The 26,692-nt window shown below is 42.4% G+C and overlaps 1 long non-coding RNA gene across 1 annotated transcript; it reads right to left on the bottom strand.

The window, feature by feature from the left end:
- Positions 1 to 212: 212 nt before the first annotated feature.
- Positions 213 to 26,477, bottom strand: LOC113894910. Its single transcript, XR_003511706.1, has 3 exons — positions 26,233 to 26,477; positions 16,981 to 17,082; positions 213 to 295 (listed from the first exon to the last, which is right to left on the bottom strand). It is a non-coding gene; the product is annotated as an uncharacterized LOC113894910 (long non-coding RNA).
- Positions 26,478 to 26,692: the final 215 nt, after the last annotated feature.

Below are 26,692 nucleotides of genomic sequence, written 5' to 3'. Positions count from 1 at the left end.
GAAAACTGCCAAGACATCGGCCATAAGTGAAGCTCTGGTTAGGATAAAGGCCAAAATCATCAACACAACTCAAAAAGCCCTGCAGGACCCCAACCCTTCTCCCCAAAACCCTATGCCCTGCCGTATCTCATGACAGTCTTGCCCTCACCCTCCATGTTTCAGTCATGTTCGACTCCAGTTTGAAGGGTGTGCCTTAGTCTTTCTTACCTTCTTAAAGTCTTTGCATGTGCTGTTCCATCTTCTGAAACAGTCTTTTCCCACCACTGTCTGGCCCACATATGCTCATTCTTCAGCTCTGTGGGAAAAACAAAACCCAGCCAAGTGAGAACAAGCAAAGGCTATGTATCCAGAACTTGGTACAGCAAGAAAGTCAGCCCCTCCTGCTTGAGTTTGGGCAGCACCTCACAGGCAGGCAGAGGAGGAAGACTGCTTTATAGCAGAGAAAGGGAAGGTTTCATGTGGGCCCTGATCGGGGATTGTAGGCAGAGGAAAGCTGTAGGTGGGAAAACTAGGAGCAGGACATTCTACGTGACTGGTTAGGGGTACAGATCTGGCTTTCTTTGGTGAACTAAGTTGGAAGTAAGAACAAAAATTAGGGAAGCTGTCAGTTATTAATCAAGTCCTGGCTGTTTAGAACCAATTGTTACAGGAGTTATTGTTTGGCCTCCTGGGCTGGTTGCTACAGAGACTGTTTTGACTTCCTACACATCTGACTTATATAGACAACAGGCCGGCAGCCCAGGCTGGTTACTATAGATAACAATTTAGTTTTGGGGGCCGATTGCTGCAGATTATGGGTGAGAGTTCTATTTTACATATGATCTGACCATTGTCTACTCAGTCCTTCAGGTCTCAGCTCACAGCATCTTCTCATGAAAGTCTTCCCCAACCCCCAGATCAGGGTAGGTCCACTTGTAATATGAACATGCAGCTTCCTGAATTTCTCTAATTCTCAGCAAATTTGTAATTAGCACTTGCCCAGTAGATTACAATCTCTGCGAAGGTAGAGACTATATTTTTTAAATATTCATTTTCTATGCTTAGCATCAAGCAAAGGATTTAGTATATAGTAGGAGCTCAATAAAAAATATTATTATATGGATAAATGGATGCATGGCTAGAGGAATGGTTAAATGGATGTCAGACTTTTACAGAACGAAGGGCAACATTCTGCTGCTTATCAGCTGACAAATTTCCAGAAACTTCTGGAAGAGTAGTTAAAGGCGTGAGTTCCATATTGGTTCTGCCTCTTGACCCATTATGTCATTTCAACAAAGTCATCCAACAGGAAAAATAAGGTCCTCTTCCTTATGGAGCCATCAAACGTGTGAGCTGTGTCCAGTTTAGTTATCAAAAATTCTGCAACCATAGATCCAACCTATCCAGGATCTGACATCTACTTTGGTGTCTCCATCTTAAGCTACATTTCCTCCTAAGCATGGATCACTGACAATATCCTACAAAATATTCCACTGGATCCTGGAGCTGCCCATTCAAGAAGATTACTTGTATTGAAGTTCTGGCATAAACCTGCCAGCTGTAACATATTTCCCTGATCTGACCCAATGGTGACCCACAATATTCTATATATGGGCTGTTTTCTTTCATTTTCCAGCCTCTGAAGATTGTCAGAATTCTGCCTGTCTAAGCAATAAATCCATCTTTTCAGGGATCAATTGCAGTGACTGGCTGCAAAGCCTGGAAATCCAATTAACTGCAAAATAAATAAAAAATGAAAAATACACTGAAGCTGTGGCATAAATCAGCTAGAAAATGTTCTGCACATTAAAATAAACAAGGAGAAATTTCAAATTCATTTGTCTTCTTTTCCTTTTTTTAAACCCTGTTATTGATAAATTTAGCCTTGGTTCCAATTTTGTCACAGCCACGACTTGCTCAAGTATAGATCTGTTGGGATGGCTATCTCCATTCTAATTATACCCTGCAGGCGGGCTCCGGAGAGGAGCCAACTCGGCTAGGATTACCTTGGTGCCATATGTAAAACTTTAGGCCCTCTCTCCCTTCATCTTTTTACACCACATGTGTTCTTAAAGGGACATAAATCTGCTCTACAGTTGCGTGGGATATATGAGTTATTTTGGCTTTCTGGGACATTTTGAAAAGGACAGAGTTTTCATCAGTTGGCTGAGTGAAAGGCCTTCTGCCTCAAGGCTACTAGGTCTGCTAGGCTGCAGCCGTGACACACGGAGCCCATGGGCGTGAGACAACTTCTGGGTGCGGAGAAGTGGGTTGAGGATCTCAAAACAATAAACTTCACTCCTCGTTCCATCCCCAGGATTCCTGTCCATGCCCTGGAAAGGGACCCTTGGGCCCCAAGGTACCCAGCAACCTGAGGAGGCCACCTGGAGAAAACAGACAGGCAAAGGCCACTTGAGCATCCATCTGTAACCGGAGCACAGATTTGTTTCTGCGGGTGCCACGGTAGAGGGCCATCAAGGGTGGCAATCACTCTTTATAACCCATGGCTGGGGGCCAGAATAGGAGTAAAGTGAGAGGAAAAGTGTTAGTTGCTCAGTCATGTTCGACTATTTAGCGACCCTACGGACTGTAGCCTGCCAGGCTACTCTGTCCATGGAATTTTCCAGGCAAGAACACTGGAGCAGGTAGCCATCCCCTTCTCCAGGGGATCTTCCCTACCCAGAGATGGAACCTGGGTCTCCTGCATTGCAGGCAGATTCTTTACCGACTGACCCACCAGGGAAGCCCCAGAGTGGGAGGCTCTGCCACTGACTCACTATGTGACTTCAAACAGCCCTGAGCTGCTCTGAATCCATTCCCTTTCATGTGAATGAGCAGACTGAAATAAAGGCTCCCAAGGCCCTTCCCTAGTAGCTTCCCTAGTGGGCTTCCCTAGTAGCTCAGACAGTAAAGCATCTGCCTTCAATAAGGGAGATCCAGGTTCAGTCCCTGGGTCAGGAAGATCCACTGGAGAAGGAAATGGCAACTCACCTCAGTATTCTTGCCTGCAGAATTTCATGACAGAGGAACTTGCAGGCTACAGTCCATGGGGTTGCAAAGAGTCAGACACAACCGAGCGACTGACATACAAGGCCCTTCCAGGTCCAGTATCCGGATTCCATGTTGGGTGAATTAAAACACGTGTTTTATTCAAGGAATATTTGTGGAAAGAATGTTCTTACTTTTTGATGAATTTATAAAAGCTCTTTTATCCTTCCCTGTTTCTTGATACCCTGCCGTGTTATCACTGAATTTTCCATTTCTGAATTCTAAGCATTACACAGACAACAGGTATTTGCCAGTGATGTCCCCATGGAAAACAAGAAAACCAAAAGTCAACAGTTTTTCAACATTTCTTATCAGAAAAGCAAATGACTCAACATTGCTCCAGAAAACAATACACTTTCACTTCATCCTATCTTCAAATTCTCCTTGGATAAAACAAACGACATCAACAAATGTGAGAAGAAAACTCTGTCATCCTTCAAAATGCACCCACGTGAACAGTTTTCAATTCAAATCACAAATTTTCTGTTATCCTTAGCTGGTTATTGATTTGGTTTTACTTTAAAAGAAAATGATACCTTATTTACTAGACTTATTTTCAAAATTCTATTTACCCAAAAACAAAGCCAAACGAAAACAAATAGGTTGATGGGAAGCCATAACCATTGGAAACACAGTCATTACTACCTAGAGGTATTTCTATGGTCATACTAAATTTGCTCCCATAGGAAGCGAAAAACAGACAGGGCCTAGGGTCTCTCCTTAAATCTAGCTGGAGAGATCAGATTTATGCAAGGAAATTACTGGAAACCAATCTCAGTATACCAGAGACATAAATCCACCCTCTTATTCTCAATTCCAATAGCTCCATTATTTTTTCCTAAATACGAACTCTGAGTTAGACACTGTTTTTGGCACAAGTGAAAAACCAAAGCCTGCCTCCTTGAAGTTTACAGAAAGTGATACATATAACCATGGGACAAGGAAACAATGGGTTAATTCCATGCAAAACAATGGGTTATTTAGCATAGTGTAGTCAATTGTTGTTTTGTTAACCCATGGCTGTATTTTTCTAGTTTTATCTATTGGTGTTGGCATCAAGAAGACCGCAGGAGCCTAAGGCTCTTATCTCTCCAATCCCTCTTTCTTCTCCAAGGCAGGTAGTTACAAGTACCAAATAAGTTTCTATTCTCACTGTGGGGCTTTTGGTTTAAAACTGTTTATTGATCAATAAAAGAGTAGAAAATCACAAAGTCATTGCCTGGGGAAACTGTACTAGTAATTTTACAGCAGGCTAGATAGTAAGGAAAGATTACAAATGTTAGTAGGCGGGAGACCCAGCTCCTGCTGAAAACAAGTCAATTCTGACAAAAATCCAACTACCATTCCTGACCTTGGAAAGCCTGCACAAGGTCAATGGCAGAATGAATATGATTATATTGGTCCTGTTCTCAGTCTGTTTACTAGTTCTGGAAAAAAGTGGACAGACTTCATATGTACACCCATATGCTTAAAAGTAATAAACACTGTAAATAACAGACTCGAGTCCTCAAAAGAATGCAAAAGAGAATGCACGTAGGATTTAGAACAACATTTTAAAATAGCTTTTAAAGTTAATTTTTAAAATAGGACCGTCACTGGGACATATTGTTGCCACCGTAACTATTTATATTAATAACTCTGACTCACCCAGCAAGTTTTTGTAGGCTCAGGGAGTATACTGGCAGTGTTCATTCATTCTTTCAGTCATCCTTCCGCCCATCTGCTCAGCATGGACTGCTGGGAGTGTGAGTATTCCAGAACATCCAGAGCAGTCCCGTTGCCCTTGTCCTTAAATCTAACAATGACCTTCACCTTGACTCCTCCAAGGAGAATGTCCGTTCCATCCTACTCAGTACATTTCCCTCCACCTATTTACCCTATTCCTCCTTTAACCTCTGTGTTAATAACCAAGATCTCCCTGAAATAATGGATCAAATATTTCCAATGCCCTCTTCTCTCTGTATCCTCACTCACTTCTCTTCCTCCATGGCTTCCATTGGTCACCATTTTAATTCTCTTATATCCACCTCCAACTCCTCTGTTGCCTAATGATTGAAGCCCCAGACTTTCTCTCTTCTGTCAGCCTTCCTTACTCTAACAGACAGGCAACACGCATTATCTTAAACAGTAACAGGTAGAAGTGCCTTTCAGAGAGACCACATGCTCCGGGTCTAGACAGTCATAAGTTTTACTTATAACAATCTTGAAGGATGGTAAAGAGGTGAGTGAAGGGCCACACGTGCGGACTGTCTCACAGGCAGTCCCCATCCACTCTCAGGTGACCTCTCGTCATCACGTTCATGGCAAGGCTTTTGGTCTTTTGTCCCAAAACCCAAAAAGTGGGTATCAGCTCTCAGATCTAATCACATTCCATCAGGAACAGCCAGCTGAAAGAGGCAGGGCAAAGTCATGATCCTTACGCAACACCTCAGCTTATCATTTTTAGAAAAGATCAGCTCTTGATGGAGTGGCACCTTGGATAGATGGGGAGGAAAGAAAGAGGAGGGGCTCACAGCACAAGGCCCAATCTATGAGGGTCAGGCCAAGACAGACAGCCCCATGGAGATTCCTAGCAAGCAGGTGGAGCTTAAGGACACATCACACTTCCAGTGACAGGCATTGAAGACTTGAAGAAGCAGAGAAAGAAGAGACGGTCATTACAGAAGCAAGTTCTCCACCTTTTACTTTGGTCAAAGGGAGCCTGGGATGCATGCTGAGAGGGCTTCAGGAATACTGAACTGGAGCACCAAATACTATTCTCTCCTCCTATCCCCTAGTATGAGACCTCCCACCAGAGGAAGAAGCAAGCTAACTGAGGGCTCTTCCTTCTGTCTTTTAACATCATGGACCAAGATATCAAGCGCCCAAGGGCAGCTTTGACTACCTTTAGAATCCAAGGAGGTGAGCACTTCAGCTTGAGCCTGAAGAATCAGACATGATGAGTCTCTTCATGTGAAGAAACTAAGGACCCTCCAAAGTGAGTCTTGTTCTAAAGATTGTCAAACTGAGTTATAAGTCAGATAGACAAGTACCATATGATATCATTTAGGTGAGGAATCAAAAAGAAAAGGATACAGGGCTTCCCTGGTGGCTCGGTCGTGAAGAGTTCGCCTGCCAGTACGGAGGACACTGGTTCAATCCCTGATCTGGAAGGACCTCACATGCCCAGAAGCAGGCTAAGCCCATGCACCACCACTATTGAGCCTGTGCTGTAGAGTCCAGGAGCTGTAACTACTGAAGCCCACGTGCCCTAGAGCCCATGCTCCACAATAAGAGAATCACCACAGTGAGACGTCCTTGCACCACAGCTAGAGAGCAGCCCCCACTCTCTGGAACTAGAGAAAAGCCAATGCAGCAATGAAGACCTAGCACGGCCAAAAATACATAAATGAATAAATGATTTTTTAAGAGTACAAATGAATTTATTTACAAAACAGAAGTACAGTCACAGACATAGAAAAAAACAAATATATGGTTACCAGAGGGTAAGGGGGTAGGAATAAATTGGGAACTTGGGATTGACATATGCACACTACTATATATATAAAATAAGGACCTAATATATAGCACAGGGAACTCTGGGACTCAATACTCTGTAATGGCCTATATGGGAAACGAATCTAAAAGAGAGTGGATATATACACACTGTATATATATAACTGATATACTTTTTGCTGCACAGCTGAAACTAAAACACAATATTATAACTCAACTATACTCCAATAAAAACAATATGAAAACAATCAATATAAACACTAATGTAAACTATAATTAAGGATGACAAAAATAAAGAAGTCCTATCTTGAGAAAAGACAGCAAGGAAGTACAAAAGTTTGGTTCAAGCATAACAGGCCACAACCAGAGATGACACACTCAAACAGCCTCAGTTCTAGGCCCAGGGACTTACACCAGGCCCTTGAGCAGCAGCGACGATTGTCAGCATCCTATGAGTCTCTCTCGCTGGAGAGAGGGTGAAAGTATCATATGCCCATGTGCCAGTCATAGCTGACATCCCCCCAGGAGCTCCCAGAGACAGGAGCAGGGACTGTGGCAGGGAGCTGGAGCATGCTGACTGATGGGGCCAAGAAACATGGGTGAGAGCTGCCAGCCAAAGATACATCCTTGCAAAGGGCCCCAAATTTTCAGCCCAGGACATCTCTTCCAGTAGACACTGAAGACAGAACTGGCTGCGAAAGTGGAGAATGAATGTCAGAACATCCTGGAAGGAAGTTGGTGATATATTAGCTGTTCCCACACATGCAGGTGCTCAGGTCACATCCCTCACCCCACAGGTGTAGCAAAGACTATGTAAAAAGACGACATCACTGGCATCCTGGTATCTTTAGCTATAGCTGCTGTTGATGAGCTCTGGTCAGAGAACAAAAAGGACAGAGGCCTGAGGAAAAAATGGGAAGACTCATAGGACTGAGTTGATTCGATGTAGTTAATTAAGGACAGCACCATACATCAAATTCCATCAGAATCTTTATCATTTTCCATACAATTCTGGCCTGAACGGCTTAAGTTCTGGGCTGAAGTCAGGAGTACAGTTCTTTATCCTCCTCTGAAAAATGACAAGGTCACCTTGTGCCTGCCACATAACTTCACTGACTCTCCATAACTCCAACTGCAATAAAGAAACTAATGCCTGTGGATTATAGAGCGGTGTTAAGGGCTGACAGCATTTTCCAAATTATTTAGGGGTTAGAGGAGCAGACATTTTGTGAATCCAGAGTATTATTATAGCAAGATTGAGGCTTTCTAGAACCAGAAGTGTTCCTTTCACTTTACAGATCCTAGGATCCTGAGACTCAGAGCAGGAAAGTGACTTCTCTGAGGTCACACAGCCAGTCAGTGAGGGTCTCAGAATGAGGAGATGAATCTCCTAATGCTTCTCTCCTGGAATTCAGCTGGGGTATGCAGATTAACCTGCTGGATGGTGTTGTTTCGTTTTGTTTTGTTTGACAACAACCCACAAATATAAATATAAACCATTTATTATGCCCAAAGAATGCTTTTTTCTCCAGAAAAAAAGCATCTTCTTAGAACCCTCTCAACATTGATTTTTTTCAAACCCTGCTGCTACTGCAACTTCTTCAAGCAGGCTCACATCATTCCCTCGGTCTTTTTTTTCCAAAGGAATAACCTGTTCTTTCTTCCAATTTCTACTTAATAATGTGGCAGGAGTGAACTTTTTCTTTCCCTCATTAAAGTAGCACTGGGTTGGGTCAAAGAAAAGCTGATTTGAGGTCTCCGCCTTCGTAACCAAGTTCTGGTCTTTAATTGGGTTCTTCTCGGCAGCATCCCTGTTGCCTGTGGCAGGAAGACATCTTCAGTTGGGTTATGAATCCTGATTTTTTTTTTTACCTTAAGTCTTGAGCACTCCCTACAAATAAAATTTTATTATAATTGGTTTCAGTGTGTGTAGGAACCTTTTAATTACTCTCTGAAAGATGCTTAGAAAACAGCTTGCTATTAGGTTAAACAGTGTCAGCATCTGTACTGTAAACACTAACAAGTTTGTTACAATTTGCACACCAGTATTTGCCTTTCACATTTTTTTTCTCTAAGGAGCCTTCTTTGGGAGTAGTACAGCTTCAATCCAAAGGACAGAGTAGACATCGTGCCCATTGGAACCCCATCTTTTCTTCTCCTTACTCCCCTCAGTGCTGGATCCTGGCTATTTCAGACACCTTCATAAAAACCTGGGGCATCTTGCGACAATTCAGGAGCTGATTACACAGCACCAGCCTCCCCAGAAAGAGTGTCCTCTCCTCTGCGGCTCAAACTCAGCGGTTTCACTGTTCATTAGCCCCTTTTCCAGAGAGTGAGCAGGGAAAACAAAAGGAGATGAAATTCAAACCCAAGCGTTTGCTTCCTATTAGCTGCTCTAGTTAAAAGTTTAGCGGGAAGCAGGCTGAAATGATTATTGTTCAAGTTCTTCCTCCTGAAAGCATCTATATTACAAAATGTACTGGTTACAGGATCAGGCTAAAGAAAGTTATTCTGATCATGTTGGCCCCAGCAAAGATAATCATGGCAAGTAACCAAGGGAAAACTGACACCAGACTTTCTTTCTAAAGCATCCAAAACGTAATGTTATCTCATATAACCTTTCAGAGTTTTTCTAATTAGAAGTAAAATAGACTATCCCATGGCTAGTAAAAACCAAAATAATTGTTTCTTCCTTTGTCTATTCCACTTACAGAATCTCCACTACAGAGAAAGGCATACTTATAGAAATAATAAATTTCAATAACGCCATCAGGAAAACTGACTTTTAATGATAAAGAATTTACACAAGATGCTGAGCAAACATTGCAGCAAGCTAATCCAGGCTGTTAAATAAACAATTAAAAGTAATCATGCAAGATAAACCCCTCAGAAAGAAGAAAGCTTTTCAAAAGGAATATTTACCTGTGGGTAGAGGAAAATGCATATTAAGTTTAAAGAAATAGACTGGCTATATCTTCGTCTAGACAAAAAGATTGTTATCTCACACTTTAGTATTTGTTGGTTTATTCCAAACATTAGTTGAATATTTCATCAGAAAATTATTTTCCCTCTAAGCACATGGTTTTCTCAGTTGTATCCACGTATATACCCAAGGCTGAAAGCTTTTACAGAAGGAATACATCTGTAGTCTTTGAAAGACATGATAGGATATATAACTTACTGAAATTCACTCTATTATCAAATTTGCAAGAATCTATCCAAAGCAGGCAATGAGGTGTCTCTATACATATGGTACAGACTCTACTTCTTAAGTCATTTTAGCCAAAGTTCCAGAACAAATTGCTCATACAGCATAGAGAAATTGAGAGACTGAGCTGGTATAGAAGGCAGTTGGGTTCTAGCCCTGCCTTGTGGAACCAGCTGTGGAAACTTGGACCAGCCCCTTCCCTCCATGGGCTCTGCAAGAAATGATCTCAGCATGTCCACTAACTCAATGTTTGTGGTCTGTGAAACAGAGGCTCAGGTGAGAACAGAAGAAAGCCCAACCAAGTTAGAGAAGTGCACATTCAAAGTTCAGTTGAGGATATGAATGATACTACATGACAGATCCAGGGCTGCAAACCTCTAATTAACTACAGGTGATGAGCGGGGGCGGGGGTGGGGGGGAGAGTGTACTGTCAGCCCGAGACTGTAGCTCAGTACTGCTGTTTTATGAATCGTATTATTTCACCCAGATATCAGGCTCTAAAAACTCTTTTGCAAGCTGGGGAATGGATTTAGAAGCCATAATGCCAATCTATTAACCTACCAATAAGGATAGATATTTATAGCAACTGAAATGTTCTCATAGCTATTTAGAGTTACTGTTGCTGTCAGTAGGTAACTAGAGCCCTCAACCAGTCATCAAAACATTGCCCAATGAGTACAGAATTAGTTAGAGCTGAGCTGGTGCTGAGAGAGGAAGGAATAGCATATGAAACCACTGAAGTCAGATTAAAGAACATGTTCCTAGCCAAGGGTCTCAGACTTGAGCCTGGGCTTCAAGGGATCTGTGACCTCCCCAAAACAATTTGCAAAATTGTGTATGAATATGGCCATGTGCATTTTCCTAAGAAGTGTGTCCATAGCATTAGTTGGCTTCTCAAAGAGGTCTGTGATCTCTAAAAGTTCATAAACTATTGGGAAATATAAACAAATAGACTCAAGACAGACAGGGAGGAGGCTGGGGCAGCTCTGAAGAGTCTGAAATCAGGAACCAGAGCTGAGGGACAGGGAGAGGATTCTCTCAGAAAGGTCAAGTTTGGAAGGAAGAGTCAAGCAGAGGCTTGGTCTAGGCCAACTGGGCTGCTACAGCACCATCTCCAGGGATCCCTGAAAGGGTCGGACACCATGACTCAGGGGCCACCATGAGAGACTTCACTCACTTGTGAGGGTGTAAGCCCTGTGGGTAACAGGGCTCCTCTAAATCCTGCTGGACACTGAGGCCAATTCTATAGGAAGACTCACGAACAGATGGGAGGCATCTGACTAGGTCCCATTCACCCCAACTTCCATCTAGCTCACACCCACCTCCTCTGATTGAGCACTGCCCCTCTATCCCATGTCTTCCTTTTTTCCCTAAGTCCACCCTTGATTTCTCTATGGGCAAAGGGGTTACCATAGAAAGAGAAGATAGGTTTGGCTTTATGAGGCCAATGGGAACACAGGAGTACTACCTCTTACAAGAGCTTTTGTCAGAGGAGATGGTCCACACAAGGAGCCAAGGGGCCATTCAAATGTAAAGCTGACTTACTTCACTCAGTATGACAACCTTTAGGTCCATCCGTGTTGCTGCAAAGGGTGTTAAATTATACGATACTGTTTATATGTGGGATCTAAAAAAACGGCACAAATGAACTTATGAAACAGAAATAGAGGCATAGAAAACAAACTTACCTTACAGGGGAGAAGGTGGGATGGATACATTGGAGATTGGGATTGACACATACACACTGCTGTATTTAAAATAGACAATTAATAAAGACCTACTTCTCACGGAGACCTCTTCTCAATACTCTGTAATGATCTATATGGGAAAAGAATCTAAAAAAGAGTGGAGATATGTATGACTGATTCACTTTGCTGCACAGCAGAAACTGACACAACAGTGTATATTAACTATACTCCAATTTTAAAAATCGTAATGTAAAGTTGAATTAATTAAAATGAAAACGAATTTAAAATTAACTACTTTAATCACTTTGCTGCTGCTGCTGCTGCTGCTAAGTCACATCAGTTGTGTCTGACTCTGTGCAACCCCATAGATGGAGGCCCAACAGGCTCCGCCGTCCCTGGGATTCTCTAGGCAAGAACACTGGAGTGGGTTGCCATTTCCTTCTCCAATGCATGAAAGTGAAAGTGAAGTCACTCAGTCGTGTCTGACTCCTAGCGACCCCATGGACTGCAGCCCACCAGGACTGCAGCCCACCAGGCTCCTCTGTCCATGGGATTCTCCAGGCAAGAGCACTGGAGTGGGTGCCATCGCCTTCTCTGGCAGCTGCATTTAAAATTCTCAATAGTCACATAAAGGTAGTGGCTGCTTTTTTGGACAACCCAGCTCAAGAGTATTTCTACCATCACAGAAAACTCTTCTCTATATAATGCAGCACTAAACTCTGCAACACAAACAGTAATTACAATAGTGACTCAGAGAACAGTAGAGCCTACTGCTAAGTCACTTCAGTCGTCTCCGACTCTGTGCGACCCCAGAGACGGCAGCCCACCAGGCTCCCCTGTCCCTGGGATTCTCCAGGCAAGAACACTGGAGTGGGCTGCCATTTCCTCCTCCAATGCATGACAGTGAAAAGTGAAAGGGAAGTCGCTCAGTCATGTCCGACCCTCAGCAACCCCATGGACTGCAGCCCTCCAGGCTCCTCCGTCCATGGGATTTTCCAGGCAAGAGTACTGGAGTGGGTTGCCGAGTAGAGCCTAAAGTGAGCAGAAATAGCTATAAAGGGCTTCAGGGAGGAAATGGGACTAACATTGAGCCTCAGGGGATGAGATGAAAGCACAGGCAGGGGCATTTCCCCCGAAGTTGTAGTAAGAAGGAGGTGAGAACAGGGAGATGAAATGGGCCCAGGCCAGGCTAGAGCCTGGTTCAGGCTGATGATGAACATTCCTGCTGTAGCAGGAATGAACAGATGAATGGTAGGAAACAAGATAAGTAGGCAAGCTGGAGGCAGATTGCACAGGCATTTCAATACCAGGCACTGTAATTTAGGCCTGACAGTAATAGCTCCCAACACTGGCCACCATTTATTTAATGCTCATTGTGTTTCAAGCTTTGTAGTAAGAGATTTATAAAAATTATTAAATTTACTCCTCACAACACCAAGAGGTAAGTGCTATTAACTCTATGATAAGAATGGCAAAACCGATGATTAGAGAGTTTAGGTAACTAATACCAGAGATCACAAAGCTTGGAAATGGTGGGCTGCAATTCAAATAATTTTCTTCGTGGGATTTCCCTGGTGGCCCAGTGGTAATGAATCCGCCTTGCAATGCAGAGAACATGGGTTCGAGACCTGGTCAGAGAACTAAGATCCCACATGCTGCAGGGCAACTGAGTCTGAGAGCCACAGCTACTGAGCCTGCGTGCAGCATCTACTGAAGCCCATGCGCTCTGGAGCCCACAGTGAGAGAGTCCGTGTGCGGCATCAGAAGACCTCACGTGCTGCAACTAAGACCTAACACAGCTAAATAAATAAATAACTGCTTTGAAGTGTAAAGCACTATGTCCTATTATAAAAAGATACTACCAAAAAAATAAAATACACAAAACTGCTCTATGGCCAGTGCTTTCAGTCTACTCTCCAGCTTCCAAACATCTTTCTTTTTAATTAAGAAGGGCTTTTGCCTCCACCCTTGGCAGTGTATATCACCAGTTTCCAAGGCATCTCTTCTGGAAGTCCCTTTACTTTTTCTAACAGAGGGAAATACTTTAACAGGCCCCCCATCCTTAGCAGTTTAGACTGTGTGGCATCAGCAAGAACAGAAACATGGCAAAAGGAGTTTAGAAAATGGCAGAGATGGGCCTCACGGTGAGGATAAGAGGCATCTAGAAAAAGAAGTTGCTGCATTCAGTTCAGTTCAGTTGCTCAGTGGTGTCCGATTCTTTCCAACCCCATGAACCACAGCACGCCAGGCCTCCCTGTCCATCACCAACTCCCAGGGTCCACCCAAACCCATGTCCATTGAGTCAGTGATGCCATCCAACCATCTCATCCTTTGTCGTCCCCTTCTCCTCCTGCCCTCAATCTTTCCCAGCATCAGGGTCTTTTCCAATGAGTCAGCTCTTCACATCAAGTGGCCAAAGTACTGGAGTTTCAGCTTTAGCATCAGTCTTTCCAATGAACACCCAGGACTGATCTCCTTTAGGATGGACTGGTTGGATCTCCTTGCAGTCCAAGGGACTCTCAAGAGTCTTCTCCAACACCACAGTTCAAAAGCATCAATTCTTCGGCACTCAGCCTTCTTCACAGTCCAACTCTCACATCCATACATGACCACTGGAAAAACCATAGCCTTGACTAGACGGACCTTTGTTGGCAAAGTAATCTCTCTGCTTTTTAATATGCTGTCTAGGTTGGTCATAACTTTCCTTCCAAGGAGTAAGCGTCTTTTAATTTCATGGCTGCAATCACCATCAGCAGTGGTTTTGGAGCCCCGAAAAATAAAGTCTGACACTGTTTCCCCTGTTTCCCCATCTATTTGCCATGAAGTGATGAGACCAGATGCCATGATCTTAGTTTTCTGAATGTTGAGCTTTAAGCCAACTTTTTCACTCTCTTCTTTCACTTTCATCAAGAGGCTTTTTAGTTCTTCTTCACTTTCTGCATAAGGGTGGTGTCATCTGCATATCTGAGGTTATTGATATTTCTACCGGCAATCTTGATTCCAGCTTGTGCTTCATCCAGCCCAGCATTTCTCATGATGTACTCTGCATATAAGTTAAATAAGCAGGGTGACAGTATACAGCCTTGACATCCTCCTTTTCCTCTTTGGAACCAGTCTGTTGTTCCACGTCCATGTTGTATTCAAGGCCTCACCAGTTTTTCAATTGACTCTTATGCCAAAAGTCATCTCCCAGACTGTGGAGCCACAAACACCCATGCAGGGCAGGATTCCTGGTTCCTGGCACCTTCATGGACCCTCTCATCATCTCATTCCTCCAAAAAAAAATTGGTTGCCACCTTCTTTTGAAGGTTTGGGTTTGGGAGTTTGCACATATGGACTCTTCCCTCTTACACCAATATGAACTGGCTGCTCCTGGGTAGACCTGGCCTTGGACCGTGACCATAAATTGGAGCAAAAGGCTTCCCATTGGAGAAAGACTTTAATACGCTCTTCTGTGCCTCTGTGCTTTTTCTATAGAAATAGAATACTTTATTAAGTTAACAAAGCATGATAATTCATTCCAAATTATTATAGATAAAAATTGATTATAGCACTTAGAGCAAGGTTTAAAGAAATACATATACCTCGTTGTTACTGTTAACAGCCATCATTCACTGCTTAATCTAATCTTGGTACTTGCCCAAAACCTCAGCTAGAATTCACTCTCTTCCCTAAGAGTTTAAGTCCTGTTTGGGGTTGGGACTTGGCATTTTTTTTTCCCTCCGGATATTAGAGATTTGGGCACCAATAAATATTTCACGTGGTTTCTCTCCTGCTTTTCACAATCTTAGCTGCCTTCATTCAGCTTCTCAGTGAGATGGGGCCCTGCTGGGTCCTAACATTCTAATTAACAGTCTTGCTGTCTAATCACTCTGTCTTCTTTTGTGAGAGGCTGATCTTCTAATCCACACCATTTGTCAACAGCCAGGAAGGGAAAGTGATTAGAATCGTGCCACATACTACCCATGGTGTGACCATATACACACACACATACAGAGTATATTTTCTTTTTACCTAGTAAAAGGGGATGATTTAACACAAAGAGGAAATCCTCTTTTAAAAAGGACTTCTCTTGTAGTCCAGTGGAAAACGCCTTCCAAAGCAGTTTCAATCCCTGGTTGGTAAGCTAAGATCCCACATGGTTCCCAGCCAAAACAGAAAACAGAAGCAATATTGTAACAAATCCAATAAAGACTTAAAAAAAAGAGGAAGTCCTTCTTCAACCAGCCCTCTGTCCATGAGAGTCAAATGTTTGTTTTCTTACTTCCTTGTTTAACAATGGCTAAAGACCTCCAACTCATGCTCCAGCCTCATTCTACCTAAACTGTATTTAAGAGAACATAATATTTTTTAAACCAAGATGGAAATGAGTTTTCTTTAATATCTTATTTTAGTAAGCTGTCAGATATAAGGGTAAAACATACTATTCCTACATACGAAAATAGAATTCAAATTTATACATCATGAGAATCAGTTCTGAGTTCTGTAAAGAAAAGCACTCTTCTGACAGAATCACAGGTGTGCCAAAGGCTGACAGGTAAATGAGGGGAGGGCTGGAGATGGGAAATCATCATTTTGTAAGTGCCAGAGCAAAGGTCAGTCCAAGCAAGAATCATCGATGGTTGCTAAATCTGGAGGGAATTGTTGATGAGGCATAGAATGTCTTCATGGTCTTAAAGGGTCTCCTGAAAGTGGATGGGGAACAAAATTAGCATCGCCAATGAGAGGCAGATGGACTTTGTGTGCCTCCAGACATGATGCTATCTAAAGATTATGCCAGGATTATAACCTAAAGCTGACCATCAAGAAACATCAGACAAACCAAAAGTGAAGAACATTCTATATATTAAAAACGAAAAAGAATTGAATTCTTCATAAAGGCCAATGTTTTCAAAGACAAAGAAAGGCTATAGAAATGCTTCAGATAGAGAGACTAAAAACATAACTAATGGGAATGCTATACCCAATCTATGGGTAGAAAATGCTACAAGGGACATTATTGGGTCAACTGAAAAAATTGTAATATCGTAGATAGATCAGAATATTGTATTAATGTTAAATGTAGTGAAATTAATAATTGTGCTGTGGTTAAGAGGCACATTTCCTTAGTCTTAGGAAATACACACTGAAGTATCTCGTCATAAAAGGCAATGAGGTATACCATCTTCCTGCAAATTGCTCAGAAAAAAATTATGTGTGTGTATTTGTGTGTTAAATAGACAGCAGACGAGCACTTACAAACGATAAATCCAGCAAAATGTTAAGATACATGAATATGGGGAAAGAGTACATGGGTGTCCTGTGTTCTACCCTTATTCTTGCAACTTGACTACATGTTCTAAATTATTTCTGCATAAAAGTTAACAACCACACACACACACACACACACACGGGAAAATCTCATGAGGGAAAAACTCAAGGAGGCAAAGAGGACCAATCATCTCATCCTTAGCCTTCTCCCAGGGAGAAAGCCTGTCCTCACTTAACCCATCCCCCTCCCTCCTCTAAGAGAGAAGACTATGGTCACCATAACTGTTCTGGGGGGTAGTTTGCTCTCCTTACCAATCTTAACTTAGATTTTGATAAGTGTTGATGTCTTTCTTCTCTTGGTCCAGCTGAGACAAAAGTGAAAAGGTGTTTTGAATTTTTGTCTTCAAAAAAATTCTAGGGAAAAAGAAAAATAATAGAAAACACAAGTACAAACAGGTGAAGTTACAGGCAGATGTCTCATTTTAAACTACCAAATGCTTGTCAAAATTTGTATGTCACCATTTACTACACTCACCTAAATTTACTTTCTTGTTGTTGTTTAGTTGATAAGTCATGTCCAACTCTTTGCGATCCCATGGACTGTAGCCCACCAGGCTCCTCTGTCCATGGGATTTCCCAAGCAAGACTATTGGAATGGGTTGCCCTTTCCTTCTCCAGGGGATCCTCCCAACCCAGAGATCAAGCCCAAGTCTCCTGCATTGGCAGGCAGATTCTTTACTTTCTTTACTGCTGAGTCACCAGGGAAGCCCATAAATTCACCTAACCTCTAACTTATTTCATTTGCCCAAAGTTAATGTGCCTTCATCTATTTTTCTCAGCTAAGTTTGGGCCCAGATTCACTAGTGACCATTTGACCTTTGTGGCTGGTGCCATCAATCCAGATTTCTCTCTTACAAATGACCTCTCTTCCCATAACAGTTGGTTTATGTGATCAGAAATGAGGTATAGCACTTCACTCCCTGCCCTCAAGAGATAAGTAATTATCTTAATGTCCTAATGTGAGGTGATGGGAGTTTTGCTCTAACTCATGAATTGTGTGAGAATGAACTACTGTTCTGTTTGATTGATTGTGGCTTGATTTTGATGAGGTAAATTTGAAGATTATTGAATGCTCCTTACTGTGCCTAAAGAAAAAAAAACCTTTATTCTTTAGTTTTAAAAGTCAGTGTGCTATTGAACCAATAAGTTCCCATTTATGGTATAGTGAGGAGTCTGAAGCCCTGAGCACACTGGCAAAACAGAGATGACAGACATACTCAGGGCCCAGTGACCCTCCCAGGATCAGGTACCATCTCAGCCCACTTGTCCAGGTACTCCTGAAGACACATTCAAGTGCTTATCTCCTACCCTATTACCTCTGCTACCCTCCACTACCACCCACACCCACCCTTTCACCTCTTCTGCCAAGGGCACAAAATGGAAAGATCTTTAGACATGCAATAGCAATGCATATGACCAGAAAGGGGAATCCATTCAATCCCAAACCTCCTCGGCCCAGATACCTCTTTCTCAGATCCCAATCTAACACTGTTCTCAATGTTATTGTTCTCATTGTTCTCCCTAGCCCCTTTAAGTCTGGCTTTTCAAGTAGTCTATTTTTCTGCCTTTCTGTCTAAATTGAATTTATATTAGTTATGGTAGGCTAAATTGCTTTAGCAAATGTATTCACAAAAGTAATAGCTCAAATCACGTAACAATCCATGGCAAGCGTTTCTGAATCAGCAGGAAGCTTTTCATCACATACTGACTCAGGGACACGGGCTCCTGCCAATTTGTGGCTACACCATCCTCTGGAGCCCCATCATTCTCTACAACTCCTGCATTCAGCTGATGAAAAGGGAAAGAATATAGAGAAGCTCCACCTGCCCCTTAAGGGCAGGAAGTGTTACACATCACTTCCACTCATATGGCATCGCTAAGAACTGATCACATGGCCCCAATTACTGCAAGAGGGTATGGGAATTGTAGTCCCCTTCTGGGCAGCTATTTCCTATTACTAAGTGATAGGGAAGAGATTTTCATGGACAGCTGCAGACCTGACCATGGAATTTAAACAAAGAAAAGGAGGAAGGTTTTATTAATGGAAATCACATTGAAAAACAAAGAAAGATTGTCAAAGTTTCCATTCCTTTTTCCTTTGACTTATTTGGATGTTTATTTATTTTCAAGGAAATATATGTCTTAGAATTTTGTTCATATGATTATTTGTATTGTTTATTTTTAATTTGTTTACTAAAAGTTTTGAAGCAAGCACTAGATTCACAGGAGGAGAAAGAATGATACTGATTTTTGTTCAAGTCCTGCAGCTCCCCATGAAAATCTCTCTAAACTCCATAACAGGAAGCAGCTGCCCAGACAGAGACTACAATTCCCATACCACATTGAAGTAGTTGGTCAAAATGCATTGCCAGGCAAAATATTAGTAAATTTAGGGGAGTCTGGTTTTCCCCAAGACCACCTCTCCAACATCATTTTCCATCCATCTGCCTCTCATGTGTCATACTCTAACCTCATTGCCTTCTGTACTGGTCCTAGAAGAATCCAAGCATATTCTTCAGTTCAGTTCAGTTCAGACCCTCAGTTATGTCCGACTCTTTGTGACCCCATGAATTGCAGCATGCCAGGCCTCCCTGTCCATCACCAACTCCCGGAGTTCACTCAAACTCATATCCATCAAGTCGGTGATGCCATCCAACCATTTCATCCTCTGTCGTCCCCTTCTCCTCCTGCCCCCAATCCCTCCCAGCATCAGAGTCTTTTCCAATGAGCCAACCATTTCATCCTCTGTCATCCCCTTCTCCTCCTGCCCCCAATCCCTCCCAGCATCAGAGTCTTTTCCAATGAGTCAACTCTTCGCATGAGGTGGCCAAAGTATTGGAGTTTCAGCTTTAGCATCAGTCCTTCCACCAGGACTGATTTCCTTTAGAATGGACTGGTTGGATCTCCTTGCAGTCCAAGGGACTCTCAAGAGTCTTCTCCAACACCACAGTTCAAAAGCATCAATTCTTCGGTGCTCAGCCTTCTTCACAGTCCAACTCTCACATCCATACATGACCACTGGAAAAACCATAGCCTTGACGAGACGAAACTTTGTTGGCAAAGTAATGTCTCTGCTTTTGAATATGCTATCTAGGTTGGTCATAACTTTCCTTCCAAGGAGTAAATGTCTTTTAATTTCATGGTTGCAATCACCGTCTGCGGTGATTTTGGAGCCCAGAAAATTAAAGTCTGACACTGTTTCCACTGTTTCTCCATCTATTTGCCATGAAGTGATGGGACCAGATGCCATGATTTTTGTTTTCTGAATGTTGAGTTTTAAGCCAACTTTTTCACCCTCCTCTTTCACTTTCATCAAGAGGCTTTTTAGTTCTTCTTCACTTTCTGCCATAAGGGTGGTGTCATCTGCATATTTGGGTTATTGATATTTCTCCCGGCAATCTTGATTGCAGCTTGTGCTTCTTCCAGCCCAGCGTTTCTCATGATGTACTCTGCATATAAGTTAAATGACCAGGGTGACAATATACAGCCTTGATGTACTCCTTTTCCTATTTGGAACCAGACTGTTGTTCCACTTCCAGTTCTAACTGCTGCTTCCTGACCTGCATACAGGTATCTCAAGAGGCAGATCAGGTGGTCTGGTATGCCCATCTCTTTCAGAATTTTCCACAGTTTATTGTGATCCACACAGTCAAAGGCTTTGGCATAGTCAATAAAGCAGAAATAGATGTTTTTCTGGAACTCTCTTGCTTTTTCCATGATCCAGCAGATGTTGGCAATTTGGTCTCTGGTTCCTTTGCCTTTACTAAAACCAGCTGTAACATCTGGAAGTTCACAGTTCACGTATTGCTAAAGTCTGGCTTGGAGAATTTTGAGCATTACTTTACTAGCGTGTGAGATGAGTGCAATTCTGTGGTAGTTTGAGCATTCTTTGGCATTGTCTTTCTTTAGGATTGGAATCAAAACTGACCTTTTCTAGTCCTGTGGCCACTGCTGAGTTTTCCACATTTGCTGGCATACTGAGTGCAACACTTTCACAGCATCATCTTTCAGGATTTGAAATAGCTCCACTGGAATTCCATCACCTCCACTAGCTTTGTTCATAATGATGCTTTCTAAGGCCCACTTGACTTCACATTCCAGGATGTCTGGCTCTAGGTGAGTGGTCACACCATCGTGATTATCTGGGTCATGAAGATCTTTTTTGTACAGTTCTTCTGTGTATTCTTGCGGCCTCTTCTTAATATCTTCTGCTTCTGTTAGGTCCATACCATTTCTGTCCTTTATCGAGCCCATGTTTGCATGAAATGTTCCTTTGGTATCTCTAATTTTCTTGAAGAGATCTCTAGTCTATCCCATTCTGTTGTTATCCTCTATTTCTTTGCATTGATTGCTGAGGAAGGGTTTCTTCAGTTCAGTTCAGTTCAGTCGCTCAGTCGTGTCCAACTCTTTGCGACCCATGAATTGCAGCACGCCAGACCCCCCTGTCCATTACCAACTCCCAAAGTTCACTCAAACTCACACCCATTGAGTCAGTGATGCCATCCAGCAATCTCATCCTCTGTTGTTCCCTTCTCCTCCTGCCCCTAATCCCTCCCAGCATCAGAGTCTTTTCCAATGAGGAAAATAGCAAAGCTTTCTTATCTCCTTGCTATTCTTTGGAACTCTGCATTCAAATGCTTATATCTTTCCTTTTCTCCTTTGCTTTTCGCTTCTCTTCTTTTCACAGCTATTTGTAAGGCCTCCCCAGACAGCCATTTTGCTTTTTTGTATTTCTTTTCCATGGAGATGGTCCTGATCCCTGTTTCCTGTACAATGTTACGAACCTCATTCCATAGTTCATCGGGCACTCTATCTATCATATCTACGCCCTTAAATCTATTTCTCACCTCCACTGCATAATCACAAGGGATTTGATTTAGATCATACCTGAATGGTCTAGTGGTTTTCCCTACTTTCTTCAATTTAAGTCTGAATTTGGCAATAAGAAGTTCATGATCTGAGCCACAGTCAGCTCCCAGTCTTGTTTTTGCTGACTGTATAGAGTTTCTCCATCTTTGGCTGCAAAGAATATAATCAATCTGATTTTGGTGTTGACCATCTGGTGATGCCCATGTGTAGAGTCTTCTCTTGTGTTGTTGGAAGATGGTGTTTGCTATGACCAGTGCATTCTCTTGGCAAAATTCTATTAGCCTTTGCCCTGCTTCATTCTGTATTGCAAGGCCAAATTTGCCTATTACCCCAGGTGTTTCTTGACTTCCTACTTTTGCATTTCAGTCCCCTATAGTGAAAAGGACATCTTTTTTGGATGTTAGTTCTAAAAGGTCTTGTAGGTCTTCGTAGAACCATTCAACTTCAGCTTCTTCAGTGTTACTGGTTGGGGCATAGACTTGGATTACTGTGATATTGAATGGTTTGCCTTGGAAACGAACAGAGATCATTCTCTCATTTTTGAGATTGCATCCAAATACTGCATTTCGGACTCTTTTGTTGACCATGATGGCTACTCCATTTCTTCTAAGGTATTCCTGCCCACAGTAGTAGATATAATGGTCATCTGAGTTAAACTCACCCATTCAGTCTATTTTAGTTTGCTGATTCCTAGAATTTCAATGTTCATTCTTGCCATTTCCTGTTTGACCACTTCCAATTTGCCTTGATACATGGACCTGACATTCCAGGTTCCTATGAAATATTGCTCTTTACAGCATCAGACCTTGCTTCTATCACCAGTCACATCCACAGCTGGGTATTGTTTTTGCTTTGGCTCCTTCCCTTCATTCTTTCTGGAGTTATTTCTCCACTGATCTGCAGTAGCATATTGGGCACCTACTGACCTAGGGAGTTCATCTTTCAGTGTCCTATCTTTTTGCCTTTTCATACTGTTCATGGGGTTCTCAAGGCAAGAATACTGAAGTGGTTTGCCATTCCCTTCTCCAGTGGACCACATTCTGTCAGATCTCTCCACCATGACCCGCCCGTCTTGGGTGGCCCCACAGGGCATGGCTTAGTTTCATTGAGTTAGACAAGGCTGTGGTCCTAGTGTGAATAGATTGACTAGATTTCTGTGTTTATGCTTTCAGTGCGTCTGCCCTCTGATGCCTTCTTGCAACACCTACCATCTTAATTGGGTTTCTCTCACCTTAGACGTGGGGTATCTCTTCACAGCTGCTCCAGCAAAGTGCAGATGCTGCTTCTTACCTTGGACGAGTGGTATCTCCTCCTGGCCGCCCCTCCTGACCTTGAACATGGAATAGGTCCTCTCAGCCCTCCTGAGCCCGCAGAGCCACCGCTCCTTGGACATGGGATTTCTCCTCTCGGCCACCGCCCCTGACCTTGGGCGAGGGGTAGCTCCTCTTGGCTGTACTTCTGCAAGGTCCGTCACAGCCGGTGCTCTTCTGCACATATTCTTACTCCATGATAATTGTATTTTCTCTTCCCTTGCCTGGAACACTTCTTCCAGGTATTTACATGTCTTACCTCCTTATGTAATTCAGGTCACTGAACAAATGTGACCACTCTGGAGAGGCATTCTCTGACTATCCTATGCAATATAAAATAGCATTCTTTCCACAGTCCCCACACCTCCTCCATCCTTTCACTCTGCTTTTTCTTCATAATTCTTAGCACTACTGCAGTATACTATATATTTATTCATTTATTTTGTTTATACCCATCTTCATCACTATCATATAAGCAACATGTAGGCAAGATCTTTGTCCTATTTGTTGCTGTATCACTAGCAACTTAAACATCTTTAGCAGAAAGTAGGTGCTCTGAAAATATTTATTGGAAGAATGAGTGTATTTGATCAGGTATGAGCAAATCCACAAAAATAATACTGTTCAGTTCAGTTGCTCAGTCATATCTGACTTTTTGCAATCCCATGAGCCACAGCATGCCAGGCCTCCCTGTCCATCACCAACTCCCAAAGTCCACCCAGAGCCATGTCCATCGAGTCGGTGATGCCATCCAACTATCTCATCCTTGTCGTCTCCTTCTCTTCCTGCCCTCAATCTTTCCCAGCATCAGGGTCTTTTCCAATGAGTCAGTTCTTCGCATGAGGTGGCCAAAGTATTGGAGTTTCAGCCTCAGCATCAGTCCTTCCAATGAACACCCAGGACTGATCTTCTTTAGGATGGACTGGTTGGATCTCCTTGCAGTCCAAGGGACTCTCAAGAGTCTTTAAATCACATCAATATTCAAAACTTTCCCAAAGGGAAAAAAAAAAAAGGTGTTTTCTTTTTGCTCTAGTTTTTTTATCAACCATATTTTAAGTGGGTGACAATTGGATATTCACAGGGAAAAGAATGAATTTGGACTCCTTCCTTATACAATACATGAAACTAACTCCAAATTGATCATAGACATAAATGTAAGAGCTAAAATAGAAGACTCTTAGAAGAAAACATAGAAATAAATCTTTATGATGTTGAATTAGGCAATGGTTTCTTAGATATGACACCAAAAGCATAAGTAATAAAAGAAAACAGGTTACACTGGACATCATCAAATTTTTTTAAAAACTTTGTTTTTCAAAAGGCATCATTGCGTGCTGCTGCTAAGTTGCCTCAGTCATGTCCGACTCTGTGCAACCCCATAGACGGCAGCCCACCAGGCTCCCCCATCCCTGGGACTCTCCAGGCAAGAACACTGGAGTGGGTTGCCATTTCCTTCTCCAATGCATGAAAGTGAAAAGTGAAAGTGAAAGTGAAGTCGTGCCCGACCCTTAGAGACCCCATGGACTACAGCCTACCAGGCTCCTCCATTCATGGGATTTTCCAGGCAAGAGTACTGGAGTGGGTTGCCATTGCCTTCTCCAAAGGCATCATTATTAGGGCAGTGAAAAGACAATACACACAGGACAAAAAATGGTTTTGAATTGTATCTCTGATAAAGGACTTTAAATAGACGATGGAGAACTCTTACAACTCAACAATAAAAAGACTAATAACCCAACTGAAAATGGTTGAAGAATCAGAATAGACATTTCTCCAAAGAAGATACACAAATCACTGATAAGCACATGAAAAGATGCTCAACATCATTAGCAATCATGGAAACACAAATGAAGACAACATGAGCTACCATCACTTAAGGCCCACTAGAATGGCTTTAATCAAAAAACAAGAGTTGGTGAGGATATGGAGAAATTGGACCCTTATTAAATGTAAAATTTCAGTCACTTTGGAAAACAATTTGGCAATTCTTCAAAATGCTAAACATAGAGTTATCCTATAACCCAGCAAACCCATTCCTAAGTATATATCCAAGAAAGATAAGGTTATTTATCCACACAAAATGTGCACATGAATGTTCATAGTAGCATTACTTACAATAGGCAAAAAATAGAAATGATCCAAATGTCCATCCACTAATGAATGGATAAATCAAATGTGGTACACCCACACACAATCAAATATTACTTGGCAATATAAAGAAATGAAGTACTCGTACATGGTACAGTGTGAATGAACTTTGAAAATATTATGCTAAGTGAAAGAAGCCAATCATAAGAAAACAATATATCGCATGATTCCATTTACACAAAACCTCCAGAAGAAAGCATTTAGTAGTGGCCTATGGCTTGAGGAGTTGGAAGGAATGGGGAAAAGGAGATGGCACCTACCAGCATGACATTTACCAGATTTCCAGGGCAGGTACCACATTTCCTAATTTACTAAACATCTACCCCCTCACTACTTTGGTTTTGGGTTTTTTTTTTTTCTTTTTAAATTTTATTTATTTATTTATTTTTGGCTATGCTTGGTCTTCTGTGCTACACATGGGTTTTCTCTAGCTGGGCTAGAGACCATGTAGAAACCCCTGTTTCTCTAGCGGGGCTACTCTTTGGTTGTGGTGTGTGGGTTTCTCATTGCGGTGGCTTCTCTTGTTGTGGCGCACAGGCCCTAGGCACACGGGCTTCAGTAGCCGTGGCGCACAGGCTCAGTCACCCTGTGGCATGTGGGATCCTCCCAGAGCAGAGATCGAACCAATGTCCCTTGCATTGGCAGGTGCTTTCTTAACCACTGGACCACCAAGGAAGTGCCTACCTACTTTGTTTACCCACACCTCCAACTACATGATCAGAATGGTCTGGGGCTTCCCTGGTGGCTCAGTGGTGAAGAATCTGCCTGCCAGTGAAGGAACCGTGAGTTGGATCCTTGGATCCCTGGGCCCAGAAGATCTCCTGGAGAAGGAAATCGTAACCCACTCCAGTATTCTTACTTGGGAAATCCCGTGGGATGAGGAGCCTGACCAGCTATGGTCCATGGGGTCACAAAAGTGTCAGGTAAGACTTAAATTTAAAAAAGAAGAAGAAGAAAAAAAAAAACTCAAAGGGTTAAACATGGTCAGAGAACAGACACATATAATGGCCTTCATGTGTTCATTAAAGTTTGCTAGGAATCTCAAGGGAATGGATAGTTGGTGTAGTGTCTCAGAGAGCCAATGGCAGGACTCTGTCACCTTAAGCCACATAACTCCAGGCCCATCCCCTACAGAAAAGTAAACCCCTTGTCTAAGGTCTAAATATAGGTCACTTACCCTCACATGGGTCACACCAGAGGTGAACAGGTGACTTCTATCAGCCATGCTAACTATGCACATATTTGTATGTATATAATATATCCAGAGACATGGAAATAATAAATCTCTCAAAGGCACCCTTTCTTTCTGCAACAGAAAACAGAAACAGAGAAAAACTTAACAACTGCAAATCCAGAGCCCAGTTATCAGAAACCAAATTAAAGCTGTTGGGTATTTTTGTTGAAACATCTCTACCTCTGAAATCTAATTTCTTGCAACTTTCCATATAGGATTCTATGTTGTATTATTTCTAAGAAAATAATATTCTGTCGTCCCTTGACAGCATTTCCTGGCTGCAGAAACCACAGCAGCCATGAAGTTAGAGAATGATTTTGGTAATGTTTCCATAGCTACCTTGCTTCGAAGTGAGGTTTATTCTGTTTTAAAGTCTACTGACCTATTCATATCCCCATTTGGA

The sequence above is a fragment of the Bos indicus x Bos taurus genome, chromosome 1, assembly GCF_003369695.1.
Source record: "Bos indicus x Bos taurus breed Angus x Brahman F1 hybrid chromosome 1, Bos_hybrid_MaternalHap_v2.0, whole genome shotgun sequence".
Lineage (NCBI taxonomy): Eukaryota > Metazoa > Chordata > Mammalia > Artiodactyla > Bovidae > Bos > Bos indicus x Bos taurus.
This window is presented reverse-complemented; position numbering and strand designations above follow the sequence as displayed.